The 13,957-nt window shown below is 44.2% G+C and overlaps 2 long non-coding RNA genes across 2 annotated transcripts in view; one reads left to right on the forward strand and one right to left on the reverse strand.

The window, feature by feature from the left end:
- The window catches only part of LOC116071779, a 28,859-nt gene extending 23,466 nt beyond the window's left edge, over positions 1–5,393 (reverse strand). Inside the window, exon 1 of the long non-coding RNA XR_004111149.1 lies at positions 5,315–5,393. This is a non-coding gene — a long non-coding RNA (uncharacterized LOC116071779). The remainder of the gene's footprint in view (positions 1–5,314) is intronic.
- Positions 5,394–5,519: 126 nt separating this feature from the next.
- On the forward strand, positions 5,520–9,190 carry LOC116071768. Its single transcript, XR_004111139.1, has 3 exons — positions 5,520–5,655; positions 7,939–8,014; positions 9,092–9,190. It is a non-coding gene; the product is annotated as an uncharacterized LOC116071768 (long non-coding RNA).
- The last annotated feature ends 4,767 nt before the right edge of the window (positions 9,191–13,957 follow it).

Here is a 13,957-nt window from a genome sequence, read left to right on the forward strand (position 1 = left end):
GCCTCAGCTCGAATCACTGACTACCTTGCCTTACCATTCAATTTAACTACTTTAGAAAATCTCAATTTGAATTCAGAACACAGAGGCAGGAAAATGAACATGGGCATTGATTTCCTTTAAGAACATTATTCTATTTTCCACGAAGATCAAGAGTTTTCAAGAAACATAAATAAAAAAAAATCCCTAAATAAAATAGGTTTTCTGTTTCTGAGATTGACATAGGACAGCAACACAGGGATTCAGCAAGCTGCCTGGTAATTACTATTTACAGGAGCTACCTAAATATATAGGCATCCATCCCATCCAAGTCCTTAGGATATAAAGCAATGAGTGACAAATGAAGAGCAAGGTGTTGAGGTCAGGCAGCTCTGGCAAGTCCCCCAAGAGCAGCCGTTTCGCTGAATCCAGCCTGGCCACACCTAGAAAACTCCACCTGCTTGCCATCTTTCATAAGTATCCCGAAATTGGTATGACTGTGCCTCACTCAGAGTCAGTCTTCCTTTTCCAGTGGCCCATTTCAGCTAGCTATGCGACTGTGACCTGTTTTCAATAATGTATGTGTGTAACCTTCAAGTTTTCATTCACATAAACATGTATATCAGAAGCAAGTCGAAGAAGAAAGGATTGATTTCAGCCTATAACTCTCAGGTCGCATCTCCTCACTGAGGGAATAAGGAAGAACCGAAAGGCAGGAACTCAGAGGCAAGAACTGAAACAGAGACCTTGGAGAAGTCGACATCCTGACTTGCTCCTCCCGTTCGGTTTCTTTTCTTCGACAAGGCAGGTCCACCTGGCCGGGTCTGTAGCATCACTCACAACTACTGGCTTCTTTTTTCCACAGCAGTCTTTAATCAAGAGAATGCTCCACAGGATTGCCCTTACCCAATACTATTCTGGAATCTTGCTCAGTGGAGGCTCCTTCCGCTCAGACAACTCTCGCTTGTGTCAAGGTGACGAAAACCAAGCCAGCACCTCATGTCCTTGTTTTACACCGTCCAATTCATTATGTCTCTATACACATGGATATGGGACCATCCACAGGAGCATGGGAAACCTACCGGTCACAACACCTCAACAAAAAGCGACTCTCCCTTAGGAGCTAATGAGTACTAAGAGCTCCTGAGCTGGGGTGGGACCTTGGAAGCTCCTCTCCTACCAGGCTGTGATGTTGACTAGCTCCATCTTGCACTTGTCTTGTGCAGATGACCAAAGCAGCTGTGAGTTCCTAAGTACAAGAGCTCATCATGTCCAGAAGACAACATCTCAGCCCTCCCAGGTTCAGCTTCCATGTTCTTTCTGCCTCATCTTCCACAGTTGAAAAGGGGGAGGAGGGGTGGATTCAGCAAACCGTTAATGAAACCCTGACAATCATTCAGTTATGGTAGGAATTATTTTATTACTCCAATGACTGAGGAGTCTGACTTCCTGGGGCTGGCTCCTTCCCTCCTTAACTAAATGCCAACTGTCTGATGTCGGGAGAAGGCCCTGAGCTTTGACAAGCATTTTCGGTGGACAGAAGTTGCTCAGGTGTGCAGTGGAGTTGGTGCCTGGGCTCTGTGGAACCAATCAGTACACTACCCTAATTTCTGGTCTTCACTGAGCCCTGGGCACTCCTTTGCACACAACTTCTCAGTCATTTCTGCCAGAGTCACACTGTCCATTTAAAGAAAGATTGCAGAGTAGCAGCTTGTGCATTTCTCAAGAAAAACTTTTACCTAACCTTTGGATTACAGAAGCTTTTCTGTTTCCACAAATAGAATCCCTTGGCAGCCCCTGGGGAGCCAAGATTCAAACCCACAAGCACATTCATCATGGAATTAAAAACAAAATTGGGAATGATGGGGCATGCATATGATGGACTCATAGCTGAGCAGCAGTTTTGGGCAATACTGGAGTGTGCTGCCTTAGGACTGAATGGACTGAATAGAGACCAGGAATGGCCTTGAAATTTCCACACCATGCCCCGTGATGAGTGATATGTCCTTCATCCTGGTCCACAAAACCAACACTTCAGGAAAATCTGTCACACATACGGATTCACCTCTGTGAACTCCCCTAATGCTAACATTCAATTCCCAGAATACAAGGTAGATGTTTGCAATGCTTATTGGTAACTCAAAGACCCTGTTTCTACCTTGGAAACATCTTGAAACCATGAGATAAAGATTGATAAAGTCTGTCCAGTCACACAAGTGGCCAGCCCTGAGGGAGGGGAGAAAGTAGGTCTTGGAATCCATGGGACATGGACTGTCCTTCCACTCAGGGGAACCAGGCAGGGTGTATGTCACAGTTCCCTAGTGAACAGAACCTATAGAATAGACACAGATAAAAAGGAGATGAATCAGCTTGACTTACATACTACAGCTTTATCCAACAATGGCTTTTTGTGCTCTGTAGAGGCTGGGGACTCAACTGCTTAAAACTGTAAGCCAGCCCCAATTAAATGCTTTCTTCTATAAGTTGCCTGGGCCACTGTCTCTCTTCACAGCAACAGAAGATCGATGAGACACAGAGCTTTTTTTTTTTTTTCACTGCCTTTTATCTTGTAGGGTGGGGCACTTCCCCTTTTTACGGCGGGCCGCTGGCCCACTTAACCAACCTGAAAAAGACACGGGTTCCTATCTCAGGAATATGGAGGCCAGTGGGTGACTGGCAGCTGCTGGCAGAGCACGGCAGGTCAGAGGCACTGTTGACCAATGCAGGTTACTGTCACTGAAGGGAACAGGGACATTTGTTTAGAAGGACCCATCTCACTGCTCATTGTGTCAGTTTGTGCAAACCAATTGTACTTGTAAGGCCCAGTTTCTGTTTTTGCTCATTGAAAGGCTCGGAGGGGGTGGCTCTGTGTCATTGAGGACTGGCTTTTCTAGCTGAAGAGGATGTGTAATAAAATGCACAATCCTTAAATGAAAGGCCTATGAACTGTCTCACACAATGGATTTGCAAAGCTGACTTAAGGGCTCCCATGATGACTTCTAGAACGTGGTTACTACGGTTGTCTTTCCTTTTGTTCTGCAACCTGCAGAAACCAGCACAGTGGACACCGTAGTAGCTGCCTCATGGCAATACTTGATGGGGATCTGGTAAGATTAAATGAATTGGAGCTGGCCAGTGGTGGCGCAAGCCTTTAATCCCAGCACTTGGGAGGTAGAGGCAGGCAGATTTCTGAGTTCGAGGCCAGCCTGGTCTACAGAGTGAGTTCCAGGATAGCCAGGGCTACACAGAGAAACCCTGTCTCAAAAAAAAAAAAAGATTAAATAAACTGGAAGCATAAAGCCTTTAGGACCCTACCCAGTATCTATCCGTATCTCCAGGATAAGCTATCAGTGATGCTCAGCTATGGCTCTGCTTAACATAGTCCTTAAAGATTCGTGAGACCTCCTAGCAAGCCAGCCTAGTGGACTCAGCAAGTACCAGCCCAGTGAGAAACCCTGCTTCCAATACAAACCCAAACCAAGCAAAGTGGTAGGGACTGAAGAATGACAGCTCGAGTTGTCTTCTAACCTAGTGGCAGAGTTTGAGGAATGACAGCTTGAGCTGTCCTCTAACCTTCACACATACATACATGAACTCACACACATATGTATGTGTGTGTGCACTTGCACATAAATGAATACACACATAGAACATCTACCAAAGTCCCACCAAATTGCTATAGCCTTAATGACTCAGGGGAATGTCATGGGGATGTTATATGTGCTCCAGAGCATTCTGTTATGACCTCCATCAAACCAGTAAGGCTCCTCTAGCTGGCAGCAGAGGTATGTATCATTCCTTGACATTTGTGAGAGGGGAATGTGGACAGATGACACTGGACAGAAATACGTATGGTTATCAACATCCACACCAAACACCACACACTGCACCCTGCACCCTGCACACTACTCACTGCACACCATGCACTGCACACCATGCACTGCACACCATACAAGGCACACTGCAAACCATACACCAAATACCACACATTGCATACCATGTACCACACACCACCCACACTCACATGGGTGGTCTCTATCTCATCTACTCTGTTAGTGGAAAGGCCTTCATTTTTAAAATAATAAAGATTCAGTTCAGACTAAAATCTTATTTATGAAGTATCTATGGTGGGTATAGAATTTCCTGCTCCTTAGGAGTCTGGCATTTGGTCTAGTTACCATGCTGCTCCCCAACCCCAACTCTTGTTGTTCAGATTTCAGTTTCAAATCTTTAGTCACACTCCTGCATCTCAGGGGAAAAAACCCCCGATAAGTAAAGCCAGAGTCGCTTGGCAATTGTAGCCTGAATCGTCTTGCAGCACTGTCTTTTATGCAGTTAGCTCTTTAATTGACTTTGCGTGCATCCACTCTGCCCTCCAGGAAACAGACAAGGTTCCCAGGGATTGTCAAAAGACGCCTGCCTCCAGAGCAGATCTAATCCACTTGGTGCCATTGGAAACCCTTAAATGGCAGTTTTCATCTCATTTGTAAGAACTCTTGAGTTCAAGTTACATTTAAATCCCAGTTGCTGTATCAGCTCTGCGGCAGCAAGCAGGGGTGGCTGGCGGGGGCGGGGACGAGGGGAGGGGCGGGCCCATCTCTAGTTTTCCCTTATACATATTTCTAGAAGCAGAGCTCTCTTAAGGAGGAAAGCTGTATCTACCCAGCTCTAAGAAGCCGTCTTTGGATCCAAACTCCTCCACGGCTGCTCCTAAAAACAGACGTGCATTCTTTCTTTCTTTGCTGAACGATCTGTGTTAGCAAAATTTATTGGTGGGTCCTTTTTCAATACTATTAGGAAAAATTTGATCCGGAAGACACAACCCCTAGTTTCCCCGTGAAACCAAAACAACACTGCACCGATTGTGGTGACGTGATGGTCTAAGCAACCCTCCAAAGTAAACAACAGAGGCACCTCCGCTTTCTCCTTTACTTTGTTTGCCTTCAAACCCACACACTACATTTCGATGTTTTAGCCTTCGCACATCTCACTCTGTTATCTGTCCTGCATATCTATCTATTTGGATAAGACCCTGAGACCGATGGCTTTGTGTTAGCTTCTCGATCGTCCTCCACGTAGGTAGACTGTGTGGCCAGTCCACTTACCCGTTAAATGTTAATGAAAGAAAATTGAGAGAGAAAATTGACGGATACCAGTTAGAAGTTAAAAAGAAAAAAATTAAATCAAATTTTCCCCAGCTTTTGCTCTCCAAAGGATGACTCTGAGACTAGTTATTTATTATTAAATGCCTAGGCCATTAGCTTTGACTTATCCCTGACTAGTTTGTAACTTTTTAAACCCATCCAAAGTATTCTATGTCTACCACTTGGTTAGTTACCTCTCCTGAGTCCTGGCCTGGCTGGGGCGGGGACTTCTTCCTACACATCGTCTCTCCCAGCATCTCTCCCTGCTTGTATCCTTTCCCAGAATCCTCTCTCTTCCTGTCAGTGTCCCACCTCCGATTTCCTGCCCCGCCTCATTGGCCATTGGCTTTTTTATTGACAGGGGATGCTTCTAGGAGATTCTTTCCGTAAGAACTTGTACCGGGCTCTAAAAACAGCACCTCCATTACGCCTCCCCACAGCCTGTGTCAACCCAGAGGAGGCTTCTGTTACCTTACAGATGAGTGAACCCGAGGCTCAGGACCTTTAACGACTCGGTGGGGAGAACATTGCCAAAGTATGACCACCCAAGATTTAGTCACAAGTTCTCTTATCCCTTGAGCCACACTTTGGAGCCTGACATCTGTAGGCACAAAAGAGCATGCTTCCCCCTCAGTTGTCTCCATCACCTCTCTCTGCTTGTGTCTGTGTACCTCACACATACAGGACAGTCTCTGAGGGGTTTAAAATTCTATTCTCATGTCTAAACTAGATCGTACCCTCACTTAAACCCATCGTCTCTTGACATATAGTATCATCTAAGAATTCCCAGAGCACCTTATCAGACGCACTGGGGGAGCATTAGGTAGATTACCCTCCACAGGGACTCTTGCAATATGTGGGCTAATAAAATGGTCAGGTCCAAAAGTCCCTTCGCAGGATGGATGTGCCCTCTCAGAGGTCAGAGGTCAGCTTTCCTCACCGAGAAGTCCGAGAGCCAATACCTCCCCTTGCTGGTTTTCACATAAAATTAAATGATGTGGCAAGTTCCTGGCATGTGGAGGTGTGTTCCATAAAAGTCACCTCTAGTTTCTTCCACCTAGAGATCTCAGAGATCATCCAGGCAGGACAAACTGAATGACTCATTGTATGAATTGTCAATGATGACCAAGAACATGCAGAGTCCTCAGGGAGCCTCCTGACCCTGGATCTATAGAGTTCTAACCCAACAGAGAGAGAAAGAAGTACAAACACACGGGAGACAGGGGAACGCTAAGGTGATAGACAGCAATCCTGAACAGTGAGTTAGAGCTTTGTGGATCTAGGCACTTCCGTGTCAAGAGGAAGTTGGAAGGGGTTGATCTGGTCCAAGCAACATTGATCTGAAACGAGAAAGCCATTAGGAGATGCGTGGGAGGAAAGCAGGGCAGACATTTTGGCACTGCCCCTTGGCTACCCCGTGCAGTTCTAAGATACCTCTGCATGGCCCGATTTATGGACAAGCCTTACATCCTCTTGAAGAGAATAAAGCCAATACCCTTAAATTAATCATATGATTAGTATGTTACACTGAGAAGACAGATTCATGGGAGTCATGTAATTTACCTGAGCCCACAGAGGTAGGGACAGAGGGAACCAAGATTCAAACGAATTCTACTTGACCCCAAAACATATAGTTTTTCCACTCAAGAAAGTGAACATCATTCTGAAATCGAAGCCACGTGACTTTAGGTACTCTGGATGGGAACAATCAATTTCACCTTCTGCTACATATATGATGAAGTTGATAATAAAATTGTCCTTTAAATTGTTTTAACCCACCAATGGGACCTTACTTACTGCTACTCTAGAGTTAACCAGCCACCCTAGAGTGACCACAAGGGGAGTAGTTTCAAAGCACCCTTGCACATTCCCCCAGAAGCAAATCCCCTGTCTGTTTCCAACTAATGAAAGCACACAGGAAGCTTATCTGGAGCAACTTCTGCCCACTGGATAGGCCCTCTGCCACTCTGCCTGGGATCAGATCCACAGTTCTGCTTTTGTTTAGATAAAGCAGGTTTCAAGTTGGCTTCCCAAGACCTTGCCCACACTCAAGAGAATCTGTGAAGGGTTTTTCTCTTCTCTATTCAGAATAGTTGACACCCGTGGAGGCTAGTGGCTGAGAAGTAGGACTCTTGGAATAGGGGCGAGGTCCAGGAGGATCGTGTGGCGCTTGGGAAACGCGGCAGAATAATGCAAGACAGGGCGGGGACACTAATGGGAGGCATCATAGAAACTGTTGCTGGCTGATACAAGAGAATGTTGATACTTTCACAAGCCCCCTGGCTGTACTAGTGTGCAGCTCCTGGTTATGATCTCAGATGATCTACTCTTAGAAACGTGTTCCCGGTGTAGGGGGATGGTAGGAGAGGAAAACGGAAGTACCCATTCGGTGGGTACTTGGTTGGTGAGCAGCTGGAGGGGGGATGGGATAGGGGATCTTTGGAGGGGAAACTGGAAAAGGGGATAACATTTGAAATGTAAATAAAGAAAATATCCAATTAAAAATGATTTTAAAAAGGAAAGAAAAGAAAAAGAATCGTTCATGTTGTTGGCAGTCACCTTGGAAGTTTAGGGATAGCAATCTCTCGGCTCCTCCTCACAGTGCTGATAAAGGTGGGAATCTGTCCTGCGTATTAAGATGTTTTTAGCTTTAGTTTACTCCATACAACCTCCTACACCACCACCACCACAAAAGCCAAAAATCATAAGCAACAAATACATAAAATAAATATATGAATGAATAAATAAATAAATAGTATAGTTTTCTGAGAAAAATTCTTGATGTGAAGAGCTCTCTAAAGCCTTTTTTTCCCCCCAGCATCTCTCATGGAAAGGAACTGGATTTCATCATCCTCAAGTCTTATCTGGGTGCCTACAGAAACCGAAAGACAAATGTAAGACACGTCCTCCGATGGACGGCACCCACAGACTTCTGTGAGAAATGGGGTATTTTCTAACAGACTGACAGAAATGAACCTGGTTGTGTAACTACCAAAACAAACATAGGAGAACCACTAGGTTGACTAGAAAAGGCGGCCCCCAGATAGCAGGCTTAAGAAGTCAGGGATGCTTCCTCCCCCACACAACCCCCCCCCCCAACACAAGCCTTTCAATCAACTGTAGGCTAAGTGGGAGTTACAGGAGTCATCTGTTTGTATAACACAAGGTGACCTCTCACCCCCACCCCCCTTTAGTTGTATGGGGTCTGGAAAAGTTAGATAGATCCTCAAGCTTCCATGGAATCAACAGCCTTATCGCTCTGGTTGGCCTATCAGCCTGCATTTAGCTCTTAGCTAATCTCAGTGCAGCTGAGCCTCTCTCCAGCAGGGAGGAGAAGGTGACTTGAGGAAAGGAATGTGCTCACTGTTGTGAAGCAAGATGTGCAGGCAAGAGAAACAGAAGTATATTAACCCCCAGTTTCCCAAATGTGTCCAGTAACAAAATTCATCTGGAGTCCATATCTTATAGTACATGGAAAGAAAAAAAATATCTCAAAACTTTACAAATGCCTAAGGAATAATGAATTCTGTGGAGGATCTTCTGGAACCTCCTACTCTTCAGCAATTTACAAGATAAAGAATATTCTAGTGACTTCTTATAGATGTTTACTCCGGCATCACCTAGCGGGGATGGTAGGCAGTCACATGGCCATTCGTGTTGAGTGTCAATCAGACCAATTGCATTTGACATTCATGTGACTTTAAGTAAGACAAGACCTCGATCCTCTGGGCATATCAACTTCATCCTGAGGAAATTAAAAATTCCTTTTCCATTGTCTTATGATATCGTTGTGAACTGAAGTGAGACGTCCCATGGTATACCATCCGTTGCCTAGGGAATAGTACTATCCATAGTGGGTTGGAATCTCCCCCATTTGTCAACCTAAGGAAAGCAACTCCCTATAGACATACCCACAGGTCAACTCCACGTAGGCAATCCCTCATTACGACTCTCTTCCCTTGTAATTCTAGGTTGTGTGAAGTTGATGAAGCAATCTACCACAAGCACCAATTTCAAAGCAGGCCTAAAAATAACTTTTGTTGAATCATAAACACTCCATTAAAAACAAAAGCCAGTACTCATCATTTACTAAGATTTCACAAACTTCTACTGATTAAAACCATTCTTAAGCTCTGGGGAAGTAAGCCTGATTGAGCTTAACACCGTGTTTTTAAAACGGGCACTATTTCTTATGTGCTTTCCTAGAACTGTGAGAAAACGCCAAAAGCAACCTGAGGAAGAAAGGATTTATTTCAGCTTACAGCTCGTAGTTCATAATTCAAGGAAGTCGGGGCAAAAATTCAAAGCAGGAATCCGGAGGCAGGAACTAAAGCAGAGGTCATGGAGGAATGTCGCCTATAGGCTTGTGTGGGAGGATTTTCCCTGTCCAATTACATTAGTGCAGAGGAGGTCTGTGATTGGACAGGGGAAAGGGGGCAGAGCTAAGAGGTGCAAAGAGAAGAAGCATCCCAGAGGGTAGTGGGAGAGAACCAAGATGGTTTCGGATGTGTACCTGCATGGCACTTACCAGCCACAAGTAGCTATGATTTCACATGGTTAGAAATGTTGGGGAAAAGCTTTTATCATTATCAATTGGCTCTAAAATGATTGTATTGACATCTTATAAATTGTGTTATTATTGATACATAAATCTGGTTGGTTAACTATAAGCTTAAGAGTAATCATTCTACCGGGGTACTGGGTGTTGTGAGGTGCAATTGCGAGGTTGCAGTCCCATTTAGTTACTGGAATGTGAGATCACCGACTACATGGATTCATGGATGAGGAGGAACTAGAGGCGCGGGGCCAAGTGCAGCCAGCTAGCTGGGAGAGAGTAGCTCGACTGTGAGAAGACACCGAGTGGGACCCTTCCAGGACATAGTGTCGTAACCCACCAGTGCCGGTAGGTACTAAAGCGGGAACATGGCCCTGCAGGGCAGGAGAGCTGGCAGGATCATTTTTTAATATTTTCTGCAACGGGCTTGCTCCTTATAGTTTGCTCAATCTGGTCTCTTATCCTATCTAGTACCACCCACCTAGGGCCACAGCACTGCACCAGCTTTTGCATAGGTCTATATTGTTAGGAGTGAAGTGAAATCCCCTAAGTTAACAACATATAAGATCTTATTATAGTCTATGGGTAATTGTCAGGTCTGGTTCCTCATGGGACCTGCAGTGGGCCATACCCATATACCAAGTAGGTATAAACAGTAAGAACGTGGGTCCTGCATGATGCTAGACTACTAACAGAACAGGTAAAAGCTCTGTCACTGTGACTAGCAAGGCTGATGAGCCCTGCTAAGCTCACGTTCTGCTTCTTATACCATTTGGTTCCACCCACACCATCTTTCATCAAGAAAATGACCCATAGGCTTGTCTACAGGCCAACCTGGTGGGGGCATTTTCTCAATTGAAGATCCCTCTTCCCAAATAACATAAAATCTAGCCAGCATGCATTATTAACAGAAAGCACTGTCAAATTATTTAGATGTCACAGGCTCACTATTTTATAGTGCTTCCTATTGTCTCTCTTGAGGTGCTACCACGAAGCCCTCCACTGGTTACTCCATTCCCGGTTTATGACTTCTCTGGGCTGAGAGAGTTCTAGTATAAGAAGGCAGTCTGTTTCTCTCCAGTCCTCTCCAGATGCTCACACATCTGTACTCAACAAAGCATCCTCCATCGTGCTGGAAGGAAGAGCATCCCCTTCTGAGATCCCCACTTCCTAGTTTCAGACAGTTGCAGCTACGCCTTGTCTCATGGATCAAGAAATCCAAGGTAGTTCAGACTGTAGATCGTGAATACGCAGATGATCATAGCTCATCTGTAGGAGCTTAAATTACCATGTGATTCTCTATAAGTAGAGAGCTTCCTCCTGCCGGATTCGGAGTCGTGCGTCAGGAGGAATAGAAGCAACAAGGCGGACAGGAGAGGAGGAGGTGATAGGCATTGGTTTATAGAATGTGAGTAAATTCTCCATCCTCTGTTGCTTGATATGAGGACCCACAAAAAAAAATACCCTAATTCCATAAATAACTAGATACCTTCAGGACAGTCATTAATGAAGTAGAGTCCTGGGTCTTTCAGCTCCATGAAACTGACCTTCACACACTCTGTTGTTGGGCAAACAAACTTTCTTCAACAACTCAGATAAACCTCTGTAAGCCACCTTGACTGTAATCATGAGAGCTCATGAGCAGATCTGGGCCAGGTCACCCACATTTTAGGAGACAGTAATTTTGGAATATCTTAACTTGGACTTGTGTTAATTTCTCATGGCACCAACAAAATACCATTTGCACTGAGTACACCCTTCTTTTCATAGAATGGTTCAAGGTTTAGTCCATGGCCCCCATACCTGAGAAACTCAAGTCTTGAATGGAACTGAAAACAAATGAATAAGCCTGCATTTAGGAATGAGGGTTATGAAGAGATGGACAAAATACACCCCCATACCTAATTTGAATTGCCAACAAAAATTGCTCATTAACTAGATCAAAGTTTATTCAATATATAAGAAAATAGACAATAACTAAAAATCTGCTTAGGAATTGTTAAACAGCTCCTCTCCCCACAATGTCAAATAGTGTTAGTCCTCTAAGTGCAATAAAAGATGGCTGCTTTTAAAGACTGAAGTGAAAGCTAGGACCTAAAACATGGAAACATATCCCAATGTTATCTGGGCATACATTCCCGTTAATCCCCTGTCTCATTCATTCAGTAGGGAAAATCCTGCCAGAACACATTTCCAGCATTTTCTTTGCATGTAGTATCTAAGAGTGCAAGTTATAGTCAAAAAGGAAAAAAGGCAGGGGGCGGGGGAGGTTTTCATAGTATAGTAAGTAACTCAATAGAAAATTCGTTTTGGGGGCTGAAGATGGCCCTGTGTTTAAGACCAATTATTACATTTGCAGAGGACCTGTGTTCAATTCCCATGGTTTCATAATGGCTAACTCCATCTTTAACTCCAGATCCAGGGGATCCAACACCCTCTTCTGGCCTCTTCGGGTACTAGGCATATATGTGGTACACAAACATAACAAATAAGTAAAACAGTTACACACATGAAATAAAAATTAAAAAATACATATTTTTTTTTTACAGAAAACATAAAATACAGCTGCGATATAAAAGAAGAATGTGCATCCAGAATAGATGAACCCAGTCTTACCCAAAAGCAGAGCCCCTGACTTCTGTAAGAATTATGAGCAATGAGAGAGTTAAATATCCTACAAACCCCCATGGGGATGTGGTTTTCATTATTACTTTTTCGGTGATTCAGCCAGTGGAGAACATGACACACCGTTTATGAGGTGCAGAGGTTGGTGAGCTAAGAGTTTCTGAGCTAAAGAAAAAAGGTATGAGCAGCAATAAAGAACTTACTGTGTGTTTCCTGCAAACAACCACTCGAAGCACAAGGAACTCTTGGTTGGAGGAATCCCGCTGGGAATCATGCTGACGGTGCAGACCATAGGCTCCGTGGTGTTCTCTTGATCCAAGACTACAGTTGGGTAAAGATGGTGACGCCGATGACCTCTGTCACCAGCGTTGTCTTTCTAAGCCTGACAAGCACAGGCATAAGCACAAGCTTTCAAGGAGATGTAGCTGAGCGTCCCTCAAGTTTTTATGGGTCTGTTTCTCGCTTCAACATCAACATATGTTATATATTTTTTAGGCCTTGTGCAGCCACAAGAAACAGATGCTTCACGGAATTATGGGCATGTAGATTTATTTTGCTCGAGTCAACATGGGGAAATAAAGGAGCAGAGCATGATGGGTGAAGCCTTTAACGTTTCCATCATACCACCTGTGTTCCCACTCAGTTTCAGAGAGTCCTGGCAAAGGCGGCCTGACCTCTCTTTCAGGCCAGTGGTACTCAAAACCCGTTACTGGAATACTGCCCCAGTGGGATGATCTGAACTTGTAAGACCATGTATGTCCTTTGTTCTCATCTTTCCTTTCTTCCTTTTTCATATATAAGCAGCTAAAGTATTTCAAGATTTCAGAGAAGTAGAGAGAATAATTTATTGAACTTCCCCATAATCGCAACATAGCTCATTAAAATTTACTTTTTGCAGATTATTCGTCAAGTTATAAGAACTGCTGAAAGTATGTTATTGGTCCCAGACAGTGAGTAGACACCTTTAATGTCTTTTTTTCAAGCATAGTTGGTGCTTATTAGGAAAAAAAAAATTAATAGAGATTTAAGAAGAACATTTAGAATTAAGGAGAACCGGCATAAGAGAAGGATACTTAACTAGTGTGTGCCCTGGTGCTGCCACAGGCTTTCCAAGGCAGATTCACTTAAGTTTTTAAAATATAGAAGAATTTAAGCTAGATATAAAGGTTTGTTTATAATGGTAGCACTTAGCAGGGGTAGAAGATATAACTCTACCCCAGGCTTCATGGTGAACACTGGGCTAGCTTCTGCTATAGTGAGATCCCTAAAAGCAATCAAGAAATCAAGGAAAGAAAACAATACGGAATTCACATTTGGGTTGAGCAATGCCTTCGCCCCCTCTGTCATGACCTTTTCTACAGAACATACTGCATGCTTACTCGGTGTTCTGGAGAGAAGGCAAAGAAAGATTTGCTATGGTTCTCGTCTTAGAACTGAGTTCTGCGAGAAAGATACTAGTATTCTGTCTCCATCTCCCTGATCCTGCCCACAGCAGGCCCTGTCTTCTGTTACTGAAAGTGAATCACTCATTTTCACCCATACCCTCCCCTCAGCTTAATAAGGCCGTTACTATTAAGACTACTAACGTGTTCTGATAGACCCCGGCCCATCTTGACGGCCAACCAGAGAACACAGCCTCAGCCCCTCTGGCTTAGTA

The sequence above is a fragment of the Mastomys coucha genome, unplaced genomic scaffold (genome assembly GCF_008632895.1).
Source record: "Mastomys coucha isolate ucsf_1 unplaced genomic scaffold, UCSF_Mcou_1 pScaffold1, whole genome shotgun sequence".
NCBI classification, from domain to species: Eukaryota; Metazoa; Chordata; class Mammalia; order Rodentia; family Muridae; genus Mastomys; species Mastomys coucha.